This window comes from Pleurodeles waltl, chromosome 6, assembly GCF_031143425.1.
Source record: "Pleurodeles waltl isolate 20211129_DDA chromosome 6, aPleWal1.hap1.20221129, whole genome shotgun sequence".
Lineage (NCBI taxonomy): Eukaryota > Metazoa > Chordata > Amphibia > Caudata > Salamandridae > Pleurodeles > Pleurodeles waltl.
The window spans coordinates 290481213-290508471 of NC_090445.1; the positions used below are offsets into that span (position 1 = coordinate 290481213).

The 27259-nt window shown below is 44.3% G+C and overlaps 1 protein-coding gene across 3 annotated transcripts in view; it reads left to right on the plus strand.

The window, feature by feature from the left end:
• Window positions 1-11564: 11564 nt before the first annotated feature.
• The window catches only part of LOC138299642 (zinc finger and SCAN domain-containing protein 30-like), a 169654-nt gene continuing 153959 nt past the window's right edge, over window positions 11565-27259 (plus strand). For all 3 annotated transcript variants that reach the window (XM_069238093.1, XM_069238092.1, XM_069238094.1), the window contains exon 1: window positions 11565-11761. The gene's annotated coding sequence lies outside the window, so the exon portion shown is untranslated. The remainder of the gene's footprint in view (window positions 11762-27259) is intronic.

Below are 27259 nucleotides of genomic sequence, written 5' to 3' on the forward strand. Positions count from 1 at the left end.
CGTGTCAACTGCTTGCATCCTTCAAGGGCTTGTGATGTGTGACATAGGTATGTTAGCCTTACAATGGGTAACCCATTATGACACTGTAATTGATAATACATAGTACCAAATCATCGACTGACTCCAGATTTTTTTTGTGTTTCAAGGGTGTTTATTTAAGTGCTCAAAAAAAGAAGGGGGTTTGTAAAATGGTGATAGGGGATGGTTGAGGAATGTTCATGACAGAGTCCAGTCTATTAGTCTCACAGGTGCACTGCCCATCTGGGCATAGGAAGTGGAGCTGGTGAAGTTTAAGTATGGAGAGGGTAACAAAGTGGGACAGTGGGAGGACAATCAGGGTGGTCTTATTTCCTGGCGGGGGTCTTGCCATCTTGCTCTGTCCTGTTCCTGGATCTCAGGGACCGCTTGCGTGGTGGTTGTCCGTCTGCAGGGGGTGGGGTGCTGGTCCTGTGGTGGGGCATCCTGTCCACTAGCAACGGCGGAGGTGGTGGGCAGTTCATCGTCCTGGCTAGTGTCAGGGGCCGCTTGGAGTGCTACGGTGTCCCTCAAGTTCTGCTGTATGTCCTTCAGCACCCCTACGATGGTGCCCAGGGCGGAGCCGATGGTCCTGAGCTCCTCCCTGAACCCCAAATACTGCTCCTCCTGCAGACGCAGGGTCTCCTGCAACTTGTCCAGGACCGTCGCCATCGTCTCCTGGGAGTGGTGGTACGCTCCCATGATGGAGGAGAGGGCCTCGTGGAGAGTTGGTTCCCTTGGCCTGTCCTCCCTCTGTCGCACAGCAGCCCTCCCAGTTCCCCTGTGTTCCTGTGCCTCCGTCCCCTGGACCGTGTGCCCACTACCACTGCCCCCAGGTCCCTGTGGTTGTTGGGATGGAGGGTTACCCTGGGTGCCCTGTAGTGGTGGACACACCGCTGATTGACCTGTCCTGGGTAGGGAGGTTTGGGCCAGCTGGGTGGGTGCTGTGCTGGTGTTACCAGAGGGTGGAAGGTTGGTGTTGGGCTGTGCCTGTGCAAGGGGAACTGACTGTCCTGAGGCCCACGATGGTCCGGGCTGGTCATCAAGATCCAGTAGGGCAGAGCTGCTCTCATCACTGTGGGCCTCTTCTGGGGGTGGAGTGGTGTTGTCTGGACCCTCTGGTGTGGTGACGGTCCTTCGGGTTCCTGCAGGGGTATAAGAACATGATTATTGCATGTGTGTGTGTAATGGTGTGCAATGGGTGGGTGTGCGTGAACCCCAGTGCAAGCATTCCAGTGTGGGGGCTTGTGTGATGATGGTTGGGGGGGGGGGTATTCTGTGTATGTGCAGTCAGCATGCTTTAGTGAGGTGTGACCGTGCTTAGTTGTGTCATGCAGGGCTTGGTGTTGGGATGGGTGGTTTGTGTTATGGGTACATTAGTGAGGATTTGGAGTGATAGGGGAGGGGGTGAGGGTGGGGGGGTGTGATAGCATGCAGGTAGGGTGGGGGATATGATAGTTAAGATTTGACTTACCAGTGTCCCATCCTCCACCGACTCAGGATGCAAGATGGTCAAGACTTGCTCCTCCCATGTTGTTAGTTGTGGGAGAGGAGGTGGGGGTCCGCCGCCAGTCCACTGCACCGCGATGTTGTGCCTGGAGACCGTGGAACGCACCTTCCCCCGTAGGTCGTTCCACCTCTTCCTGATGTCCTCCCTATTTCTTGGGTGCTGTCCCACGGCATGCACCCTGTCCACTATTCTGCGCCATAACTCCATCTTCCTGGCTATTGATGTGTGCTGTACCTGTGAGCCAAATAGCTGTGGCTCTACCCGGACAATTTCCTCCACCATGACCCTGAGCTGCTCCTCGGAGAAGCGGGGGTGTCTTTGGCGTGACATGGGGTGGTGTATGTGGTGATGAGTGTGGTGATGTGTAGTGGTGTGTGGTGTTTTGTGCGTGGATGTTGTGTGGGTGATGGTGTTGTGTGCCTCTGTGTGATGGGGTTGTCAATTGCTGTGCTGTCTCTCTGGCCTTCTCTCAGACTTTCTGGTCGTAGGGGTTTGTGGGTGACGTGGGTGTGTATTTTATATTGTGTTGGGTGTGTGGGAGTGGTGTGTGTATGTGTATCAGGTGTGTGTATCTGGAATTGTCCAATGTGCCGGTGTTTTGTAGATGTGTGTGTATTTTGAACGCAGCGGTGTGTACCGCCAATGGAATACCGCGGTTGAATGACCGCCGCGTGGATTCGTGGGTCGTAATAGCATGGGCGTGTTTCTGTTGGCGTGGAGATGGAGGATTTATTTCCGCATGTTTATCGCTGACCTTTGGTGTGGCGGTGTTGTGTGGGTGTCTGAATTTCGGCGGATTCCGTGATGCGTGTCATAATAGCTGTGGTGGTCTACCGCGGCAGCGGCGGTGTATTGGCGGTCTTCTGCACAGCGGTAAGCGCCTTATACCGCCAATGTTGTAATGACCCCCAAAGTGTCCCCCGCTAAATTACAATACTGTCAGAAAGAAGTGAAATATTTGGGTCACGTAATTGAGAAGGGAATCAGTGAAAGGGTCACAGGCATATTGCAGATGAACCCACCAACAACACAGAGAGATGTTAGAACGTTTTTAGGAATGGTAAGCTATTGCCGACAGTGGATTCCCAATTTTTCTGTCATTTCAAAGCCATTACAGAAGATGACTCACAAAGAAGTTACTCATGCCATAGTGTTAGATCAGGTCTGTATGAAAGCCTTTTCTGAGTTGAGAGAAAGCCTGTGCAAAGCCCCAACTTTGGGAATACCTGATTACACAAACCCCTTTATGTTGTTCTGTCATGAGCATGATGCATGTTCTTTGTCTGTCTTGACTCAAGTCCATGGTGGTGTAAACCGCCCTGTAGCATATTTTTCAGCTACTTTCGACCCAGTTGCAGCAGCTTTACCAGGCTGTCTGCGTTCAGTTCCTGCGGTTGGATTGAGCCTCACTCAGAGTGAGAGCATTGTGATGGGACATCCTTTAACTGTCATGATCCCTCACTCCATTGAAGTTTTACTCACCAGAACCAAGACTCAGTATCTTACAAATGGCAGGCTGACACGTTAGGAAACAGTCATCCTGCGGTCCCCTAATGTATCACTCAAAAGGTGTACCCTGCTTAACCCGGCAACCTCACTCCCAAAAGAGAGTTTGAAATTGACAAATTGAAAGAAGTTGAACATGATTGTCTTGAAGTAACTGATTTGTGCACAAACTGAGACCTGATATTCGAGATACCCGATTGGAAGAAAATTACCAAAGTATTTTTGTTGATGGTTCCTGTTTAAGAGACAATATGGGAACATTGAGAGCAGGATATGCTGTGTGCACTATTTCTGGTATACTTGAAGTGTCCTGGCTTTGAGGAGTGTATTCTGGGCAAGTGGCGAACTGGTAGCCCTTACGAGAGCATTACATGTTTCTGTACAACTTAAAGTTACTATCTATACAGGGAGTGCAGAATTATTAGGCAAGTTGTATTTTTGAGGATTAATTTTATTATTGAACAACAACCATGTTCTCAATGAACCCAAAAAACTCATTAATATCAAAGCTGAATATTTTTGGAAGTAGTTTTTAGTTTGTTTTTAGTTTTAGCTATGTTAGGGGGATATCTGTGTGTGCAGGTGACTATTACTGTGCATAATTATTAGGCCACTTAACAAAAAAATATATATACCCATTTCAATTATTTATTATTACCAGTGAAACCAATATAACATCTCAACATTCACAAATATACATTTCTGACATTCAAAAACAAAACAAAAACAAATCAGTGACCAATATAGCCACATTTCTTTGCAAGGACACTCAAAAGCCTGCCATCCATGGATTCTGTCAGTGTTTTGATCTGTTCACCATCAACATTGCGTGCAGCAGCAACCACAGCCTCCCAGACACTGTTCAGAGAGGTGTACTGTTTTCCCTCCTTGTAAATCTCACATTTGATGATGGACCACAGGTTCTCAATGGGGTTCAGATCAGGTGAACAAGGAGGCCATGTCATTAGATTTCCTTCTTTTATACCCTTTCTTGCCAGCCACGCTGTGGAGTACTTGGACGCGTGTGATGGAGCATTGTCCTGCATGAAAATCATGTTTTTCTTGAAGGATGCAGACTTCTTCCTGTACCACTGCTTGAAGAAGGTGTCTTCCAGGAACTGGCAGTAGGACTGGGAGTTGACCTTGACTCCATCCTCAACCCGAAAAGGCCCCACAAGCTCATCTTTGATGATACCAGCCCAAACCAGTACTCCACCTCCACCTTGCTGGCGTCTGAGTCGGACTGGAGCTCTCTGCCCTTTACCAATCCAGCCACGGGCCCATCCATCTGGCCCATCAAGACTCACTCTCATTTCATCAGTCCATAAAACCTTAGAAAAATCAGTCTTGAGATATTTCTTGGCCCAGTCTTGATGTTTCAGCTTGTGTGTCTTGTTCAGTGGTGGTCGTCTTTCAGCCTTTCTTACCTTGGCCATGTCTCTGAGTATTGCACACCTTGTGCTTTTGGGCACTCCAGTGATGTTGCAGCTCTGAAATATGGCCAAACTGGTGGCAAGTGGCATCGTGGCAGCTGCACGCTTGACTTTTCTCAGTTCATGGGCAGTTATTTTGTGCCTTGGTTTTTCCACACGCTTCTTGTGACCCTGTTGACTATTTTGAATGAAACGCTTGATTGTTCGATGATCACGCTTCAGAAGCTTTGCAATTTTAAGAGTGCTGCATCCCTCTGCAAGATATCTCACTATTTTTGACTTTTCTGAGCCTGTCAAGTCCTTCTTTTAACCCATTTTGCCAAAGGAAAGGAAGTTGCCTAATAATTATGCACACCTGATATAGGGTGTTGATGTCATTAGACCACACCCCTTCTCATCACAGAGATGCACATCACCTAATATGCTTAATTGGTAGTAGGCTTTCGAGCCTATACAGCTTGGAGTAAGACAACATGCATAAAGAGGATGATGTGGTCAAAATACTCATTTGCCTAATAATTCTGCACTCCCTGTACAGATATCCAGTATGGATTTGGAATTGTCCATGATTTTTGCCAGTGGAGGTCACACAGAGGTTTCCTGACGTCTTCTAGTTCACCAGTGAGAAATGGTGAGAGAAGTTATGAGTTGTTACAAGCTATTCAAATGCCTGAAAAGATTACTGTGGTGAAATGTACTGCACACCTGAATTTACAAGATTTTGTGTCAATGGGAAATGGACACAAGGATCAAGTTGCAAAGTTTTGTGCATTGAACTATATTTCGTTCAAAGATAACTAGAAGTTGCTACCTGATGAAGACACAACGTGCTCTAACTATTCATTGCATGTTATAGATTCCTTGGAAGAACTGAAAGCCTTGCAGGATAATGTTGACAAGGATGAGAAAAAGAATTGGGTAAAGTTAAAATGTGTTCAACATGAAGACGATGTCTGGGTTTCAGGGGAGGGACAAGTGGTCCTGCCTAACAGTTTATTGACTGAAATGGCTAGATATTATCATGGTCAAGCACATGTTGGGAGGGATGCAATGGTTCGAACGTTCAAGCAATTTTGGTTCAATCCAAAGTTTAGACAGCCTGCCGAAGCAGTTTGCCATTCTTGCGTCATCTGTCTGCAGATGAACGTGGATAAAGGGACAGTGGTAAATTTGGGCCACATTGGAAGGAGCGAGAGATCCATTTAGCAGAATGCAGATGGATTTCATTGAGATGCCTGTGTGTGGAGGATTGAGATATGTGTTGGTGATTGTTTGCATCTTTAGTCACTGGATTGAAGCTTACACTACACGAAGAAACAACGGCCTTACAGTAGCAAAGTTACTGCTTAAGGAACTGATACAGCGTTTTGGGTTTCTGGTCTCTTTAGAATCAGACAGAGAAAGTCACTTCAACAATGAAGTAATTTAATTACTATGTTCAGCTTTGAACATTGAGCAGAAGTTGCATTGTAGTTACTGCCCTGAAGCCTCAGGACTTGTGGAACAAATGAATTGTACCCTAAAATCAAGAATGGCGAAAATGTGTGCGTCCATGAATCTGAAATGGCCTGACGCACTACCATTAGTTCTCATGACAGTGAGAAACACACCAGACAGAAAAACAGGACTGTCGCTGCATGAAGTCCTCATGGGCAGAGCAATGAGGTTGCCAGAGGTTCCTGCCAATGCTCTTGTGAACATCTGACTGATGTGGTTCGCTCCTTCTCTCATCAGGTAGAAGCCACCACACTGCAACCGACTCAAGATCAAAGCCACAACCTGAGAGTGGGTGATTGGGTTGTGATCAGAAAACACGTGAGGAAGACATGTTTGGAGCCTCGGTGGAAAGGCCCTTACCAAGTAGTACTGATTACTACTACAGCTGTGAAGTGCGCTGGAGTTCTGAACTGGATCCATGCCAGCCATACTTGGAGAGAAACGTGCCCATTGGACATTGAAGACGAGTTGTTGAGAGTACCAACAACGTCCAGACAAACTCCAGTACTGGAGAGGGGAGCAGGAGAAATAGAGACTGCATCCAGTGCAAAAACTCCTTTGAGAGAGGAAGTGGAAGAAAAACAGGAAAGTGACAGAGAACCAACCTCAACTGAGGTAGCAGGAGAGTCTAGTCAGAGGAGGGCTCTCCCAGAAGCAGACGGTCTTGAAAGCCAAACAGAGCAAATTACAGACTCCGAGGTGGAAGGAGGTGAGGCAGATCAAAGTCAAAGTGATCTGACTCATCCTAAACCAGTCGCAGATATGTCAAGAGAAAATCCTGCAGAATAGAGAGAAGTTACAAATCCAGCACTGAAAAGGGCATTGACAAAAGGTCCACTGAAAGGAGATAAGTGGCCAAAGTCACAAGCAAATAAAAAAGAAGCAATTACAGTGAGAACAACTGAGGAAGAAGTAGATACAACAAGGAAAGACAATTTCAGTGATGGAGAGTTAAATGGAGATTGAAGACTGAAAAGAAAAAGAATTGCCAATTGAAGGTACGCTGGTCCCGAGTGGGCATAGTGAATGGCAGAGTGAATTTTCGTCTTTTCGTTTTGATCGAGATTCCAGGTGAATATTTTGAAGAAAATCAATGAACTGAACTTTGAAAACTGTAAACTGAGAAAAGGAACAAAGACTATTGAAAGTAACCAGAAAAGACTTTGATAGACTGACTTGGCAAGCTGTTAAACAGATTTTGACAAGCTACCTATTTTTGACAAAAGGGTCCTGGAATAAAGACTGAAAGCTGTAAATAACTGCTAAAGAAAATTGAATATGTTTTTAATTTTTGCTACATTATAATTTTTTCTCTTCTACTTTCTGATTCTTTACAGATCAAGAGTAACCTTAGCCAACGGGGTAGGAAGAATAGGTGTTGTAGATACAAGGGTACTGGTTTGGCGATTGCATGTATGATATTATGCCTGGTGTTGATTGTGAGCATGACTTTTCTTGACAAGAGTATGGCCAACCATACCTAAGCTTTAGAGACAACTACTATACTCACAGAAGTAGATAGGTTTAGGTCAGATGAGAAATATTTGAACGCAGATAATACCCCAAAACTACTTTCTTCGAATGTTTTCTATCGCTTATTGTGTGGGTATGTTGAGACGAAGGATGCAAGACAATGTTATGTCTGCATGCAGATTCTTTCATCAGTAGAGGAGAGGGTCACTTATCATAGTTTGCCCCTTACTTATGAGATAAGCTGTAGTCTGTTACTAACAAGATTCTATAACCAGGAGTAAATTCAGTACTTCTACTCTAATTATGATGTTCTGTTTTCATTTGTCCCTATAATTAAGTACCTGAGTAGAGTAGCTAAGGAGACCACTATAAAATTAGTGAGAGGATTTTTTGAACCTACATTGACATTTGGCACAGCTTACGCACACCATAACAATTTGACATGCTTATTTATACCTACAGAAAAGAGCTTCTTAGATCACACAGACGATAGAAGAAAGGCATTAAAGGAGAAGTCAGAAAAAGGCTTAGAGAAAAGGACATTTAGAAATGATCATGCATTTAGTGACATAAAGACACAAGGGAGGTTAGCTTTAGATGCACAGCACATAGGAAAGCTTTGTGTATATAGACCTAAATCTAGAATTTATACGTTGTTTGTGGGAACAAATGAAGGTAGACATGTGTTTTTGTTTCAGAGTAAGTGGAAGTTCATGTTGAATGGACAAGACCCTGCAATTCCAGGAGTTTATTACATTTGTGGTTCAAATGCGTATTACCGTCTTCCTAGAGGATGGTATGACACGTGTTACTTGGGGATAGTTTTCCCAAATATATTTCAACTTGAGTAAGATACATAAAATGACTAAATTACATTGCGTTAGACAAAAGCGAGTCATATTCTGGCATAGTTGGAGACATATTTGGCGTGATAATTCCTTCAGTAGGAGTTATTCTGAATTTATTGAAAATGTGAAAGTTGTCTATTATTGTGGATGACATGCTGACAAATTTTTCAGGAGCCATGCTACTGATGCATGCAGAAGTGACTGTGGTAAGATCTATGACTCTTCAGAACCGCCTTGCGTTAGACATCCTTTAAGCAAAGGAGGGCGGAGTTTGTAAAATGCTGAATCAGCAACATTTTGGCTCATATATACCGAACAACAGAAAAAAAATTAGGAGCCTTATTAACAATTTGCTTAATGATTGTGGTGATTTGAAAGAACTGAAAGAACCAGGGGTTTGGGAAAATGTTTTGCTTCCGTGGGAAACTGGCTTGGCCACCTGGGGAAAGGGATAATATTGAAAATAATTCAGGTGATATTGATTATTGTGACTTGTATAATTGGAGCATGGGGATAAAGAAAATGAAAAATGATCAGAGGAGGGAAGAAATTAAAATGGAGAAATTGTTCAGGAAAGTTTCGAAAAGGGAAAGAAGAATTAAAATTTACAAAGAGGACACATTTTGGGGGAGCAAACATTTGTGTGGGAAGATGTAAAGTGTGATGACATATTTAGTCATCAGAGGAGGGATTGTGAATGCTGATTTTTTACTAATAAATATTCATGTATTTTGGATTATGGATCTGCATAGAACTTGCCTAAACATAGAAAATATTGTGCGACTTGGAAAAAGTACCCACTTGAGTGGCCGCAATTAATCACAAAGTTTCCTTATTAAATGCATATTAATAATTAGTGAGGTGCCTATGTTTAGGTTATTGTAGTAATGTTTTATACTAATTTTCATTATGTATTTGCTTTATTACTTGTAGGCCTTAAGTTAGGCAGATTTTGGGCCTAGTTTGCAAAGCCTCATATTAAGCTGCACTGTTCAGATAATGCCGTGAGAAATGTATGCCTGAAGAAATTAATACATGTATTGTTTTTCACTGAGTTGACCAAACGCTAGCAGATTTCTTTAACTTTCTCATGACAACTGCTTGCTAGAATGTCTTCTACTAGTAGTAGAACCAATGTATAGATTAGTGCGTGAGAAAGCGTTGTTCCCTAACAGTGGATGCATTGACTGGAGTACGGATGGATACAAAAATGTTACCCGACGAGCCTGACTGTGAGAACAGGAGAAGAGGAGTCAATCATCGACATGCGAAAGACAGTTTAGATATACCTTAGATTTGCACTTTTCATTCTATTAGACTAAATGTATGATTCTTTTACCATGGCAATGTTGGAAGGTTTTAGATGATTTTAACTTGGCCCGACTGCAAATAGAAGTGGTCATTCTCATTTGCGGACTGATTCTAGTCTGTCTGAGGAGCTGAACAGTTCCTGCTGACTTTATTTCTATCTTTAACTTTATTGCTTAAACTTCTGATGCTGAATGCCGATCCTTTAGAAATTTCTTTCTGATGGTTTGTATAGCTTAGAGTCCCCATTTCTGAACCATTCCCTTCACTGCCCGTAGCTGATGCTGACCGAACAGATGTCCAACTGACGAAGATCATCGCTGCTCGCTGATCCATACTGAGGACAGGTATAACAAAATGTTATTGTTGTTGTAATTTTGTCTTTTGTTTCTAGGTACCAATCACTATTTTGATCGAGCCATAGTTAGATGTTTTCCAAATTTATGACTAAGATTGTTTTGCATGAAGCCCAAACATGCTATTCTAATCCGAAGGTTAGTCAGGAAAATCCCGCTATGTTAACAGGTTGCTATTAATAAATAATTGATGTTACTCAGTTGCTGAACCTAGATGTATGCAATTTCTATTGTGCAGTTGTTGTTGCTTTTGATTTGTATTGTGACTTGCAAAAGCATAGTAATCCATGCACTAGTCAAATTGAGATTCTTTAGAAGATTTGGTCAACCGGTGTTGTTTTTGTGTGTGTACCATTTGGTTTTGAGACTAATCTACACAATATTAGTAATGTTAATATAGGGAAATAAACATTCTTAACTTTTACATAAAGGTGTGGTTTTTCATGGCTAAGTGTGTCATGGTGCGTGAGATTACGGACTCCAAAGTTTATTAATATTGTTGAATGATTTGTATTGTATTTGTGCTTTACAGTGTGAATTACTCTGTGCGCATTCAAAAGGTCCACTGAACCTCTAACGCGCCCCCTTATAAATTAAGGATAAGAAACCAAATAAGGTCAGACGTGCTAATAGCCCTAATAAATAATTAATTAAATATATAAATATCAGGGCACCTTATTTGGATCTGAACGTCCTACGTGAGCGTAAAACTCCTAACTTGTGAAGTCATATAGCAAATGGGTGAAAACATGCGGTAAGCAAACAGAGAATACATTAATGTAACACCCAGGTTCAAGAAACATCTTGAGATGTAAGATCCAAGCTCGAGTGTTCCTAGTCCATGCTGAAGTCGATGTCGAATTGTGCGAGTATTACACATACTGAGAGTTTAGTTCTGCACATAACAGCTTTCACCTCATGCCTCCAACCTCTACTTTAAGTGCGTTATTGTATATTTTTACCACTATTGCTCCTGTTTGTGCTACTCCAGTAGCCTTTGATAATTATTAAACTTTGTAATACTAACACGTTAGATTTATAGCGCTTAGAAATGGCGAACACATGGTGAGAAGCGCTAGGTAAAAACACGTCGTTACTATTTTAATCACTATTTAGTCCTAACGTAAATGAGATATAAATAGATGTAAAGATAGAACTCACCAGCTTTTCCCTAGATCTTGGTCTGTATTGAAAAGGGCAGCATAGATCGTGCTGGGATGAAGACTAATTATGCGAAAGGGAACTAACACATGGGGCAGCAAATCGTTGTCGGTCTTTGGAACGCGGAAAAGGGAGTCTCTTGCAACGGCCCAAAATAACTCCGGACGGAACTCCTTGTACTTGTCTAGTGGAAAATTGAGATTTTTCCGTTAAACAGGTCTACTGTAATTCTCTGCCGATATAAATTGTCTTTACATTTTATTTAAAAACTAGCTCGGCGTGCGTTCCTACGCTATATTTTAGTACTTGCCATCAAACCGCCAGGGAATCTGAGAGCGACTTTTTTGATTTTTTTTACTTGTGTTCCAGCTAACGTGCTTCTCAACTTCACGATAGTAAAGGCGACTGAAATAAAGCGCATGGGCTGCTTTCTGTGGTCTTTGGTACTTCCTGTTTCCTGTCAGCTGTCACCGCCCTCTCACGTCTGTTCACGCCGGTATTGGTTAGGCTCTGCGCTGTACGTGTGTCCGCAGGTAGGAGGAAGGAGCTGTATGTCTACGGACTGCTGTTATTCCCCATGTTCCCACTCCTCTCTGTATCCACATCATTGGACACATATTTGGAAACCGGTGTCAGAGCGATGCATCTTCACAGGTGAAATATAGTGACTCTAACCCACTCTAACTGTATTTTCTGTCTGCTAGATACTAGGATGGAATCGCGAAGAATGAGATTGTGCTCGAGAGGAATTATGATTGTGCAGCATTTTCTTTTTCGCCTTCGTTTATTCAAAGTGTACATCAGTCGATCAGCCAGTAGGTTATTATGAAGATTAATCCCATTGTTAAAAGAGAGTCCAAATAACCCAGATCTCTCTAAAGATTGAGGGTGAATCCGATGTAAATTGAAATGGGTATGTGTATGCACCGCCCCCAGTCCTGTCTGATACTTCTGTTATAAGGTTTGTGGTGGATTATCGCAGCCCACGCAACTGCGTAAGTAACACAGAAACATTCAGTTTTTTAACTTCAGCTGGAATTGCCCCCAATATTAATCAGTGTGGGAACTACCTCACCAGCAGTCAATGCATATGCAAGCAGTAATACTTCATTCCAGAAATTGTCCAGGCAGGAATTAAAAGCAACTGGATCCTCTGTTTGTTCTTTCTTGATATTATCCCAAGCTCGATGATTCCTAGATTTCGTGTAGTCTTTAACCTACCTGAAGTTCTGCTCTCTTGTCACCTAATTGATTCTTTGAGTCATCTGTCTTTATTTTAATATATCCATCCCCGAGTCAGGCTTTTAAAACACTTAGCACCAAGCAAGTGCCCATTGTTTACCTTCTTTTGTAGCACGCTCTGCATAACTGCGTTTCTTCTGATTGCTTCGAGTTATTCGCTTACCAAACTTTAATACGTCACGCTGTATTTCACTTTTTTATTATATATGAAGACTACAGTATGAAATTTTTAGTATTCAGTAGTATTCTTTTTGTGAAAACTAGTGTATGAAGACTACTGAAATGTGATGAATAATATTTGAACTAACAGAATATCAATCAAATACTCTTTCTTTAATCGTGTAGTCTTCAATTGCAACTCAGAAATACAAACCCATCTTGGATAATTTGAATAATACTAGACCATGAAGAATGCCAAAAGGCTACTAAAGAAATAGTTATATTCTGTTTCCTCAATGTTTGCTTAGTATGCAAATACATCAAATATATGGAATTATAGATGGCTAACAATGAATTATACTGATGTTTTAAAATAACGGTTTCTGAGAGAGACAGAGCGAACCTGAGCTTGTCTATGATATCACTCAGAACCCTGAGGTGAAAGACATCCCTGTAATTCAATTTTCACCCATTTATAATGTTATATATTGCCCCCAAAATCATCTGCCCCTGCTTTCAGCTGCTACTAAGAGGCAGAGGAGTAATGGGTGAGCCATGCATAACATGGCCTCTCCTCACTGACCCAAGTGTGAATGTACTTGCCATTCTTAACTAACCCCCACCATCTTCTCTGCCTTCCTTCCTTCTCCTGCAGCTGTGCTTTCTGTTTTCAGTTAAATCGGACATGCAGCACTGCACTAACAGACTCTCAGAGAACCCTGTCAGTCTGGCCTTGAAGGCATTTATGGTGAAGCAACAGTGGGTAACAAGGTTTGTTATCACCTGCTGCTATGCCAAAGCAGCGAGTTACCAAATTTGGTGTAAACAATGGATGCTTCCAGTGAAAACTATGCATAACATCAGTTAAATTCAGAAAGCGATACGAATGCTAGCTTTTTTACCATTTGAACGCCGCTGGTATATATGCAAAATGTGCCTGTCTGCTCGAAGCATTTTTTTCTCACGTTCACCCAAGTGCTTATTGGTGCTAAATTGGCTAGCATGCTTTTCTAGGTCACTTATTTAATGTGGCAGAATTGATAAGTACATAATTGCACTTTTAGATGCTTCCCAAATATATAATAGTAATGCTGAGTAGGCAAATCAAGGGAAGCTGCAGACAGTAGCTATCCACCACACAAATGTCTCTGTGGAAACACACTGAATATGAGAGAAGGTGCCTAGGCAATAGTAAGACAATGATAAAGGTCCTGGCATGGGAACATTACTCCTAATGTATCCTTGTAAAAACCCTGCTTATATTTTGTGTCACACATATAATGAAATGTATTTGAAGATAATTAGCAAAGTTAGAAAAATATTTTTCCTAAAAGGCTACCCTTCATTTATATACAACAGTGACAGCTATGTATGTGTAAGAGTTCTCTGGTTTATTATGTTACCTTTCTTTATTAATTGCATGCACTGTAATTGGGTTTTTTGTGCATTAGCTAACAGGTCCTGCACCTCTCTGTTGTAACTGGCAGTATTTGAGGGTCAAAAAAACATCTGATACATATCATGCCCAACAAGAACTCGTCTTCAAATATACAAAACTGCTCTTCTGCTAAAACTCTTTGCCAAGCTTCCAGTTCAAAATGGATGTAACTGTCATTTTGTCATCTGATTTGAGTAAAATCATGTGATTTGTTACTTCCTAGAAGAAAATACATTAACAAATGAGTAACAGTTTAAACACGTTAATGTAGTCTGATGATTTAGCAGTCTCTTTCAGTAAGCAAGCATTGGCATAGCCAATAGGTCTCGCCTTTGGGACCTTATAAGTATTTAGCCATGCAGCACTATAAACCTTTATCAGAAATAAACTGTGTTTTTGAATTCCTACATACACTTGGTATTAGTCTGTAATGGCCAAAATAGCCCCTAGAGGTTACCACAATCAAAATAACATTTGGAAGAAACATGGTCATGTAACCATCTAGTCAGCCTCTAGAGGGCGTAACCTTATGAAAAGAGGACAGTGAACATTGCAAAGTAACCATATATTCAGCCCCTAGAGGGCATAGTGCATTACACATTTTCAGGCCTAGCAGGCCTGCTTGGATATTATTACAAACAAGGCCCTTAGGACACTCCCAGCTGTAAAGCGAAGCTCCAGCCATGAGAGACCTTAAAAAGACATTGAATGGTGGAAAAGGATATGATTTTGCCCCCCAACCTAGTATGGGGACCTAGAAGATGTACTGGACACGCCATGCTGAACATTTTGGCGATATTCCCATTGTCCTAGGACTACCACAGGCTGAGTTATGAGCAAAAATGTGTTGTAAAAGGAATGCCCCGCAAAGCATTATGGTGCGAGTTTCCCGACTGCAGTAAATATGGTAGTATCTGCTATCCCACAGTGCTGGGGAGAGCCATGTTGAGGGTTTCCCTGTTTTTTTCAATTAAAAAGTGCCAGTATGTATATTTTATTAACTGCTTAACGTAGGAAGAATTTAGGAATGGGGCTGCTAATTTAAAAGGTGCCCATTTAAATCTCTCCACTCTGCCGGTTCCGTTCGCGCTATATAAATAAATAAAAAAAGATTCCTCTCCAGCTTGCAGCCTTTGTCGGATGCAGACACCGCAAAGAAATAGCGAGATACCAGAGCAAGAAACAACATTCCCCCACGAGTGCAAAGTGGAGAGGTAAAATAAAAAAGTAGACTAAGGTATATGGCCAGTCGTGCAATAATCCATGTAACAGGGTCAGTGTCCAAGGCTGAAACAAAACAACCTCATGGCGGGACAAACCTTAAGCATTTAACTAACAAACCAAAGGAATTTTGAAAGGCAGGCCAAGGAAAGAATGAAAGTGATGGGTGTGGTGAAAGCCCACAGAAGTAGATTACAGCATATCGAGAGGCAGTGCATGCGCACTGCCTGGGCTCGACCTCAAAACCACGTCAGGAGAATCAGTCTATCTCTTTGTGCACAAGCTGAATACTTTTATATAACCTATCTTTAAATAAGTTATTGCCCCTCTAAAACCAATCCACTGTCCTTAGAAATGCTTGCTGTGTTGTCCTAAACTCTGTACAGAAATGCTTCTTAGATTCTTTTAGACCTGTCAGCATTACAGTGGTCTTCCCCCAAGCTTTTTGACTGCTTGCCTCCATTGTATTTGGGTTTTTGCTGTCTTGCCCTTAGGGCTCAGTGCATTTTATCACTGCTGACCAGTGCTAAAGTGCATGTTCTTACTCTCCTAAACATGGTTTGATTGGCCTATTTAATTTGCATGTAAGTCCCTTGTAAAGTGGTATACCGTATACCCAGGGCTTTTAAATTAAATGCTACCAGTGGGCCTGCAGCACCTATTGTGCCACCCACTTAAGTAGCACCTTAAAACTTGTCCCAAGCCTGAAATTGCAGTCTGAAGGCATTGTCCCACTCCCATGTCGATTTGGCATTTAAAAGCCCTTGCCAAGCCTTAAACTTCTCTTTTATTACATATGTCACCCCTAAGGTAGGCCCTAGGTAGCCCATGGGGCAGGGTGCTGTGTAATTAAAAGGTAGGACAGGTACTTTTTAATTTTACTTGTCCTAGTAGTGAAAGCTTCCTAAATTTGTTTTCTCACTACTGAGAGGCCTACCCTTCCCATAGGGTAGTACTGGGTGTTAGAAATGGGGCTTCTAGCTGGCAGAGGTATAAACCCTTATCTAAGTAAGGACCACAATCGTAGTCCGGGTAAGTCACACACAATCCAAATTATCCTGTGCCCACTCTCTGGTAGCTTGGCACTGAGCAGTCAGGCTTACCTTAGAAGGCAATGTGTAAAGTATTTGTGCAATAAATCAAATAACACAGTGAAAACACCACATAAATACACCACACAGGTTTACAAAGAAACATGGTATTTATCTGGTTAAAATAAGGTCAAAACGATAAAGATTCAATAAGCACAAGTTGAAATATAACTTTTGCAGGTTTAAAAAGAGACTTAAATCTTAGAAATCAACAGTTGTCTCTTGATTAAACAAAGTACCTGGTTTGCGGCAAAAATAACACGCACGGAGACCGCAGAGGAGGAGATGCGTGGAAAAATATGGTGTGCGTTGTATTTTCCAATGTGGCACAGACAATGCATCGTTTCTTTCCACGCGGCAAGGGGTTTGCATAATTTTTTGGTGGGCAGTCTTGGTTCTTCACTGCGATGTGGAGATATTTTTGATGCCTAGGGACGATGTGAGGAAATCCTGGGCACACTGGAGGAATTCACAGGTGTTGCGGCGATCCGGAAGAACAATGCGTCAAATTTTCTGTTGCATGGCAGGCACTGCATTCTGGTTCAGCTGTGCGGTGATCCGGTAGGGCTGTGCCTCTAATTTTCAGTCGCGAGGTAGGCGATGTGTCGATTTTCCACTCAGTAAGTCGGGCTGCGTCGTTCTGGTTCGGGTGTGCAGCAATTTCTTGGTTGCAAGGAAGGCTGTGCTTAGATTTTTGGCGCACAAGGAGTTTCCTGAAGAGTTTAAGTCATTTTGGCCCTGAGACTTCAGAAAACAGGAGGCAAGCTCGATCCAAGCCCTTGGAGAGTATGTTTCAGCAAACCAGAGGGCAGCAGGGCAACAGCAGGGCAGCTGTCCTTCTCAGCAAAGCATTCCAGATGAGTCCTTTGGGCAGCCAGGCAGTTCCTCTTGACAGGTTGCAGGTTCAGGTCCAGAAGTGTTTGAGTTGGTGGGGTCAGAGACACGGTTTAGCCGCCAATACCTGGAACTCCTTACCGCTCCACCTTCGCCAGACCCAGGACCTCGTGACATTCAGGAAATGCCTCAAGACATGGCTCTACGACCAGTAGCTCCCCCCCAGCGCCTTGAGACCCTAACAGGTGATTAGTGCGCTCTATAAATCCTTGATTGATTGATTGAGTTTATATACCCAAAAATGCCTTTGAAGTGGGGTAGAATTCAAAGAATGGTTTTGAAGTGCACAACTTCCTCTTTCAGTAACAAAGTTTCTCCTTTGGTCTGTCTGCCAGGGTCCCAGTAGGGGGTTTGGCAGTCCATTGTGTGAGAGCAGGCCACTAGTCTTTGAAATGTAAGTGTCAGGCTCTCCACCCTTCCAGCCCAGGAAGACCCATTCAGTATGCAGATGAGTGCAGGTGTGACTGAGTGTCCTGTGTTTGCGGTTGTCTGGGACAAGGAAGCTGTCTGCCAGCCCACCCCAGACGTTGATTAGAGACAGGCTGCAAGGCACATATGGATCTTAAGTGCAGAGAAATGCTCACTTTCTAAATATGACTTTTCTAGAATAGTAATATAAAGTCCAACCTCACCAATAAGCAAGAATTTCTATTGCCATTCTGGCCATACGAAATATGACCTGGTTACCCCTTTCTGATCAGAATCTACCACTATGAAAGGAGCAGGCCTCACTACCAGAACATATAAACCACACAGGTACATGTCCTGCTTGTTACTTACATAGCACCCTGACCTATGGGTTACCTAGGGCCTAACTTAGGGGTGACTTATATGTAGAAAAATGTGAGTTTAAGGCTTGGCAAGTGCTTTTAAATACCAGGTCGAAGTGGCAATGAAACTGCACACACAGGCCTTTTAATGGCAGGCCTGAGACCTGATTAAGGGGCTACTTATGTGGGTGGCACAATCAGTGCTGCAGGCCCGCTAGTAGCATTTAATCTACTGGCCCTGGGCACATGTAGTGCACTTTACTAGGGAGTTACAAGTTAATCAAATATGCCAATTAGGAATGAACAAATGTTACGATGTTTAAGGGACAGAGCATATGCACTTTAGCACTGGTTAGCAGTGGTGAAGTGTGCAGAGCAAAATATTGGCGGATGGCCACCCTAAGGCTGCCAGATCTAACAATGGGATTCCTTAGTAAAATTAACACGTTCTAATTCCTAAACCAGTGGTGATGGATATATCATGGTTGATGTCAATGGACTTGTAATGATAAACCCTCTTTACCAGTAAAATCAGTTTATCATTACAAGTTTGAAAATGCCACTGTTAAAACGTTGGCATTTTCTTGCCTTTAGCTGTCTGTGCCTGTAAACTGTCTTTAGTCACATGGCTGGTGTAACTGACAGTTGGGACTTTGTGAATTCACCCCAGACAGTCACACAATAGGGGGATTAGAAGAGCCTGAATGGGACTTGATGGGGGGCTAAGCACAGCTCCACTTGCAACTGAATAGGCTGGGGTCTGCCACCACACAGTGGGCTTAAGAACTCTGTATTGTCATGAAAAGCCAAAGTCAGCTAGGAGCCAGGGCAGGGGAGGCAGGAAATTCCTGGAACTTCAGAGAATCTTTCTAAAAATCTCATCCATCTTCTAGGAGCAGGGACCAGGGTAAACATAGTGCTCTCAGACCCACTCTTCAGTTCACCACTGGACCTGCGGAAGGACTTTTAGAGGACTGTCTGTTGCTGTGCACTCTTCCAGACTGCTGCTATACCTTTAAGGACTGCTTTGCGCTTGGAGCCTGATTGGAACTTTCAGAGGCCAGCCCTGCTGTAGAGCCCTATATCATCACCTGCACTAAGGATTCCAGAAGTGACTCCAAGGGCTAGTTTAGCTGATCCCCAGTTCTGAGCCACAGGGACATAACAGGCTCCTACCTAAACCTGTTCCTAGACCCAGCCTGAGTGAGTCTTGAACCCCCAAGAGGTCTCCACCCATTCCTGGACCTTTGGTTGTAGTGCTAATGGTGCCCAGGTGGCCATTTTCCAAAACTGAGTACTTGCTATTTTGAACCTTAAACCGTACACATTCGGAACTCTGGTTCTACTAAACATATTTTCATGGTTTTGGTGTCAAATAATGTAATAACATTTTCTCTATTTTTCTTAATCAGTTTGGGAGTTTTATTATGTTGTGGTTTCACTGCATTGCTGTTTGTGTACTGGGTTAATACTTAACACATTGCCTCTAAGTTTAGCTTGACTGCTTTTTGTGCCAATCTTCCCAGGGTTAAGCACAGGTTAAATTTGTGACATTTTGTGGTTCACCCTGCAAGAGATTGTGGCTGATGCTTGACCAGAGCTCACACCCCAGTCAACCAGCAATCTAATTTCTCACAGATTCTTAAAAGTGTCTTGCTGGAACTTGTGAGGAACCTGACATAGCAATTCTGAGCACTTTATAGGAACCTAAATGACAAACATTTTGTCCATAAATTATTATACAATCTTTCAACAAACCAAAAAAATCGATGGAAGAAATGCATGAGGAAGTCGCAGTCTTTGACAGTCACTTACACCAAATTTCAAACTATTGTTTTTCACCTGCTGTGCCCCTCTTCGAAGACACTAACCTTAGGCAAATCAATTGTGATCCTGCTGAAATAGAAGCATTCCAGCCCAAACTGCCAAGGCTCCTCCGGATATGAACAAAAACAACCTCAGAACAATCTTGGTCTGCTTAGGCTTCACAGTGAGTTATGGTTTAGGTTCTGTGGCACAATAAGCACTGAACCCTCATCAGAGCATGACTGTCGCACTTAGGGAGCCTACTATAACAAACCACAAAGTAATGGAAGGAAAACTTCAATTGATCTCAGCTGCTGGCAATTGCTAATGACTGCAAACCCTATCTTCATTTTTTTACCCACTGTGCCACTCTGGACACTCACTAGCCATATGCAAATCAGTCTTGGTCCTGCTCTTATAGGAGCAGTCCAACCCGAATTTCTAGGCCGAGTATTCTTGAGGTAGGTTTGGACTACCTAAGCTTTATCACTGGGGTACCGCTTAATCCCTTAACTGTTGAGGCTTTCCACCCCAGTGCTGATCTCTTTTTTGGCTATTTTGGGTACTACACACTTATGCTGCCATAACCCTTTTGCCTCGTAATGTATCCACACCAAATGTGCTCCTTTTTTTTCAAGACCCGAGAGAAGCTAACGGTACTCAGGGTGTGTAGATTCCCATGGAGGCGACTGAGAAAATAGGCAAAATATAGCTAATTTTAGATTTGTTTTGAGAAAATGTGCTGCACAAGAAAGCGTCTGTTTTTTTCCTTAAAAATGTCATCAAAGAAAAGGTTTGCTATGCTAAAACCACCACCTTTCTCTGGATCAGGAATAGAGCTGAATCAAAAAATTTTTAACACAGTTTTGGTATTTTTATGAGATAGCCCATGTTTCCTAATTTCTGTGCTTTCAACCTACTTCCTGTTTGTGGAGCAGGTGTGAAACTCATGGGTGATCCTAGAGAGCTATACAGTTTTGAAAAGTAGACCAAATTCTGAACTCAGCAAGCGGTCACTTGTGTTGATCCTTCAACATTTCCCAAATAATCTAACTGTTCAAATTAAAAATATTGAAAATATGTGGGAAAAAACATTTTCATCTGTAACGTCTTGTTACAATGGCAGATTTACAAAAGCAGTATACCATTACGCCCGCTAGACCTTTCTAGTTGTGGTGATATATAGGGTTTGTAGTTTTTTAAAGAACTCAAGGTACACAGAGTTAGCAACTCAGCTGCACCTTGCAATGATTTTTCATTATGTACCGAATATAGAGCAATTCATATGGTAAAATATGAAGAGTGAACATAAGTATGAAGGAAACTTGTGTATTTCTGAAATGTACACCAGATACTTGTATTTCTGAAATGTACACCAGTTACTGAGTTTAAGAGAAGTGGGTATTTGTGAATCTCCGAATTTATAGGCACCCATACTAGCAAGTGATTCAGAAAGTGTTTTGCACAATGTATATTTTCTAAACACCAAATTGGTTTTGACAGATTTTCTACTTTTCTGTGTTCCCATATGTCTCCCAATAAAATTGGTACCTCATGTGTGTGGCTAGGTCAGCCCCTAAGACACAATACTTCCAATAACCCGACCTGGAGATGACTTATTATATCCAGCAGATTCCATGTTTTTTTTACAACATGGTAACTGTGAATTTTGGGCCCTCTCTCACCTGTGTGGGTTTGCCTGGTGCGCACAACAGGAAAAGGCCCAAAATGCAACATGGACAGATTTCATTTGCCTCCTAAAAACCATCACATTTAGGCAAAGTAAATTGCTGCAAAATTTGAGCCCAAGCTCAGATGGCACCCAACCCAGGAACCCTACTAATCCTTTACATTTCTGAACGTTAGATAGACTGGGGGTGCAGAGCGGCATATCTTGCATGGCTCTCACCGGTTTTTCTTTTACCCCGAAGCCCTTTCAAATCTCAACCTTCACTAAAAACACACATTTCCCTCACATTTCTTTTCAGAAAGTTACAGAATCTGCTGGGAGCCACACATTGCCTTCTACCCAGACGTTCCCCCCAAGTCAGCTGTTAAAAATGTTAGCTCACTTGTGTAAATGTTAGGCCTAATATCTGCAGCAGGAATAAGTCCAGCATGGACCATGGACGGGTCAAATTTTTCCACCCAATTACCAACCCTTTTCTGCAGTGTTGGTGGCAGCAGCATTTGGCCGTTCCCTCAGCTGGCACCCAAGGATACCTAGCAAACCTGTATATTTCGGAAAATTAGACACCCAGGGGTGTCCAGGGTAGTGAGACTTGCATGACTGCCACTTGTTTTTTACCCAGAAGCCCTTGTAAATCTCATACTTTGGCTGAAAGTGCACATTACTTCTCATTATTGGGGTGGAAAGGTCTGGAATCTGTGGAGAACCACGCATTTCCTAACATCAAGTTTCCTGATTAAAATGGTACCTCACTTGTGTTAGTATGCCTAGTGCCCACGACAGGAAGCAGCCCAAAATGCAATATGGTGATGTCAACATTTCCTGTATAAAAAAAGGGCCTGATTTGCTAAAAGGGGGTAGCTGCAATATTTGGGCCCAGGTTTGGTGGCTACCCTGGGAAGCCTACCAAACCCAGACACTTCTGAAAACTAGACAGCTGACTGAGTATAAGGTAGTGTTCCTTGAGTGGATCCCCTGATTGTTTCTTTTTCCACAATGTCCTGCAGACCTTAAACTTTGCATAAAATCATGCATTTTCCTCACATTTGTGTGAAAGAAAGTTCAAGAATCTGTGGGTGTCACACATTTCATACCTCCTAGTGTTCTGCTACTTGTCAAGAAAAAAACATACCCCATTCATGTGGCTATCTCTAACACTGAAACACAAAAGGCACCTGTAGGAAAGTACCATCTTTCTTGGCATGTTACCCCCAATTTCTGCCTGATTGTCAGTGTGTTTTGACTGTGTCACTGGGATCCTGTAGTCCGACCCAGTGCTTATGGTTTGTGGCCTATGTGTCAATATGTTTTACTGTGTTGTCAGTATGCTTGACTGTGTCACTGGAGTCCTGCTAATCAGAACTCCAGTGCTTATGCTCTCTCTGTTTCCAAATTTGTCACTGTAGTCTAGTGACTACATATTTAACTCCAGATTGGCATACTGAACCCCCCTTGTAAGTCCCTAGTATATGGTACCCAATACCCAGGGCATTGGGGTTCCAGGAGATCTTTTTGGTTTACAGCAATTATTTTGCCACCAATAAGGAGCTCCCGCAAACACTTCTTCAGGACTGCCATTGCAGCCTGTGGGAAATAGTGTAAGCACTATTTCACAGCCAGTTTTCACTGCACCAGGTCACTTATAAGTCACCTATATATCTAACCTTCAGACCCTGAAGGTTAAGTGCATAGTACCTGTGTGTGAGGGCACCCCTGCACTAGCAGAGGTGCCCCCACGTCGTCCAGGCCCAAGTTCCCAGATTTCGTGAGTGCAGTGACTCCATTATAAGCGTGCACTACATATATGTCAATACATAAATGTAGCTTCACAACGGTAATCCCGAATATGGCCATGTAAAGTGTCTAAGATTGAAAAATTGTACCCCCAATCTAATTATGGTATTGGGGGGCCAATTCCTTGCACCCTGGGGCTCCACCATGGACCCCCCAGTACTGCCAAATCAGCTCTCTGAGGTTTCCACTGCAGCCCCGGCTGCTGCCACCTCACAGACAGGCTTCAGCAGCTCAATCCCAGGAAAGCAGAACATTGCATTTCCCTTGGGAGAGGGGTGTTACACCCTCTCCCTTCAGAAATAGGTGTTACAGGCATGGGTTGGGTAGCCTCCCAGAACCTCTGGAAATGGTTTGAAGGGCACAGAAGGTGCTCTCCTTGCATAATCCAGTCTACACCGGTTCAGTGACCCCCCTGTCCCTGCTCTGGTGCAAAACTGGACAAAGGAAAGGGGAGTTACCACTCCCCAGTCATCACCACGCCAGGGGTGGTGCCCAGAGCTCCTCCAGTGTCTCCCTGGGTTCTGCAATCTTGTTTTCAGGATGGTCCGGGAACTCTGGGAGCATCTGAGTGGCCAGTGCCAGCAGGTGACGTCAACGATCCCTCCTGATAGTGCTTACCTGGTTAGGTGACCAATCCCCCTCTCAGGGCTATTTAGGGTCTCTCCTCTGGGTGTTGCCTCAGATTGGGTTTTGAAAGACTCTACTACAACAAAGTATCCAAGAAGGCTACTGCAACTCTGTAACTTCAGCTCCTGCCAGCAACTGCAACAGTTTCCAGGTTGTGCATGCTCCGAGGACTGCCTGTCTTCATCCTGCACCAGAAGGACCGAAGGAATCTCCCGTGGAGTGATGGACTCACTTCCTTGCTTCAGCAGGCACCTCTCTGCAGCAACTCTGGGTCCCCTCTCCTGACGACAAGTGTGGATCCTTGAACACAGGTGGTGGGCCGAAGTGACCCAGACTGTCCAAAGGTCCAACTGTCCAAATTTGGTGGAGGTAAGAGCTTGCCTACCCGAGCCAGACAGTACCCCTGTGCACAGCATGTTTTGTAGCTCCTGGGGCTTCTGTGCACTTCTCTAAAAAAATCCTTTGTGCACAGCATAGCCCAGGTCCCCCAGCACTGTATCCTGCGACGCTCAGCTCCCTGAGTTGTTCTCTGGTTGCATGGGATCCCTTTGTGTAGTGCTGCGACGACCGCAATTTGCAACTTCTTTGACCCTGGGACTCCTATGGGTGTTGGCTGGTCTTCTGAGGGATCTCTGAAGGGCTGAGAGCCCCCTCTGTCTCCTAAGTCCGAGTTGTGACCTCCAGTTCCCTCCTGGGTCCAGGTAGCACCTTCTCCCACCAAACGCGTCTTGCGTGAACCAAGGCTTGTTTGCGGAATACAATGACAAAAACCAGCCTGCATTCTTCTACTCGACGTGGAACATCTCTTGCACCAAGCGGTAACCCACAGCTGTCTTCTTTGGCGCATCTCTGACTTTTTCTTCTAACCGGAAAATCCACTTTTGCACCTTCATCCGGGTTAGCAGGGACTCATGTTCTTCCAGGACTCCTCATCTGTTCTTGGACTTGGTCTCCTCTTTCTACAGGTCTTCAGGTCCAGGAATCCATTGTAGTCTTGCTCGAGTTTTGCATAATTCTTTATCACAACTTCTAGTGTGTTCTGAGGAAACTTGCTGTACTTTACTCCTGCTTTCCTTGGCTCTGGGGTGGGGTACTTTACTTACCTTTGGTGTTTTCTTACACTCCCAGCACCCCTCTACACACTACTCTTGCCTAGGTGGGAGACCGGCATTCGCATTCCACTATTGTAGTATATGTTTGTGTTTCCCCCAGGCCCATTGTAAGGAAATGGCTCCCTGCTGCAATTACCCCCCCACTTTTTGCCTGATACTGATGCTGACTTGACTGAGACGTGTGCTGGGACCCTGCTAACCACGCCCCGGCACCAGTGTTCTTTGACCTAAAATGTACCATTGTTTCCACAATTGGCACACCCCTGGCACACAGATAAGTCCCTTGTAAAAGGTACCAGTGGTACCAAGGGCCCTGTGACCAGGGAAGGTCCCTTAGGGCTGCAGCATATGTTGTGCCGCCCTAAGGGACCCCTCACCTCACACATGCACACTGCCATTGCAGATTGTGTGTGTTGGTGGGGAGAAAAAGGCAAAGTCGACATGGCATCCCCCTCAGGATGCCACACATACAAAATACTGCCTGTGGCATAGGTAAGCCACCCCTCTAGTAGGCCTTACAGCCCAAAGGCAGGGTGCACTATACCACAGGTGAGGGCATAGCTGCATGAGCAATAGGCCCCTTCAGTGTCTAAGTCTATTCTTAGACATTGTAAGTACATTGTGGCCATATTAAGTATATGGTCAAGGAGTTTGTCAAAAACAAACTCCACAGCTCCATAATGGCTACACTGAATACTAGGAAGTCTGGTATCAAACTTCTCAGAATAATAAACCCACACTGATGCCAGTGTTGGATTTATTTAAAATGCACACAGAGGGCATCTTAGAGATGCCCCCTGTATTTTACCCTATTGTTCAGTGCAGGACTGACTGGTCTGTGCCAGCCTGCTGCTGAGAGATGAGTTTCTGACCCCTTGTGGTGAGGGCCTTTGTGCTCTCTGAGGACAGAAACAAAAGCCTGCTCTGGGTGGAGGTGCTTCACACCTCCCCCTGCAGGAACTGGAACACCTAGCAGTGAGCCTCAAAGGCTCAGGCTTCGTGTTACAATGCCCCAGGGCACTCTAGCTAGTGGAGATGCCCGCCCCCTGGACACAGCCCCCACTTTTGGCTGCAAGTCCAGGGGAGATAGTGAGAAAAACAAGGAGGAGTCATCCACCAGTCAGGACAGCCCCTAAGGTGTCCTGAGCTGAGGTGACCCCTGCCTTTAAAAATCCTCCATCTTGATTTTGGAGGATTCCCCGAATAGTAATAGGGATGTGCCCCCCAGGGAGGAGGCACAAAGAGGCAGTAGCCAACCTCAAGGACAGTAGCCATTGGCTACTGCCCTCCCAGACCTAAACACACCCCTAAATTCAGTATTTAGGGGCTCCCCAGAACCTAGGAAACTAGATTCCTGCAACCTAAGATGAAGAAGGACTGCTGACCTGAAGCCCTGCAGAGAAGACGGAGACACCAACTGCTTTGAACCCAGCCCTACCGGCCTGTCTCCCCACTTCAAGAGAAACTGCAACAGCAACGCGCTCCCCAGGGTCCAGCGACCTCTGAAGCCTCAGAGGACTACCCTGCATCTAAAAGGACCAAGAACTCCAGAGGACAGCGGCCCTGTTCCAAAGAAACTACAACCTGCAACAAAGAAACAACTTTTAAAGGACTGCACGTTTCCCGCCGGAAGCGTGAGACTTTCCACTCTGCACCCGACGCCCCCGGCTCGACCTGCGGAGAAACAACACTACAGGGAGGACTCCCCGGCGACTGCGACCCTGTGAGTAGCCAGAGTTGACCCCCCTGATTTCCCCTAGCGACGCCTGCAGAGGGAATCCAGAGGCTCCCCCTGACCGCGACTGCCTGCTTCCAAGAACCCGACGCCTGGTAAAGACACTGCACCCGCAGCCACCAGGACCTGAAGGATCCGACCTCCAGTGCAGGAGCGACCCCCAGGTGGCCCTCTCCCTTGCCCAGGTGGTGGCTACCCCGAGGAGCCCCCCCCCCTTGCCTGCCTGCCTGCATCGCTGAAGAGACCCCTAGGTCTCCCACTGAACTCCATTACAAACCCGACGCCTGTTTGCACACTGCACCCGGCCGCCCCATGCCGCTAAGGGTGTACTTTCTGCGCTGATGTGTGTCCCCCCCCCGGTGTCCTACAAAAACCCCCTGGTCTGCCCTCCGAAGTCGTGGGTACTTACCTGCTGGCAGACTGGAACCGGGGCACCCCCTTCTCCATTGAAGCCTATGCGTTTTGGGCTCCACTTTGACTTCTGCACCTGACCGGCCCTGAGCTGCTGGTGTGGTAACTTTGGGGTTGCCCTGAACCCCCAACGGTGGGCTACTTTGGACCCAACTTTTAACC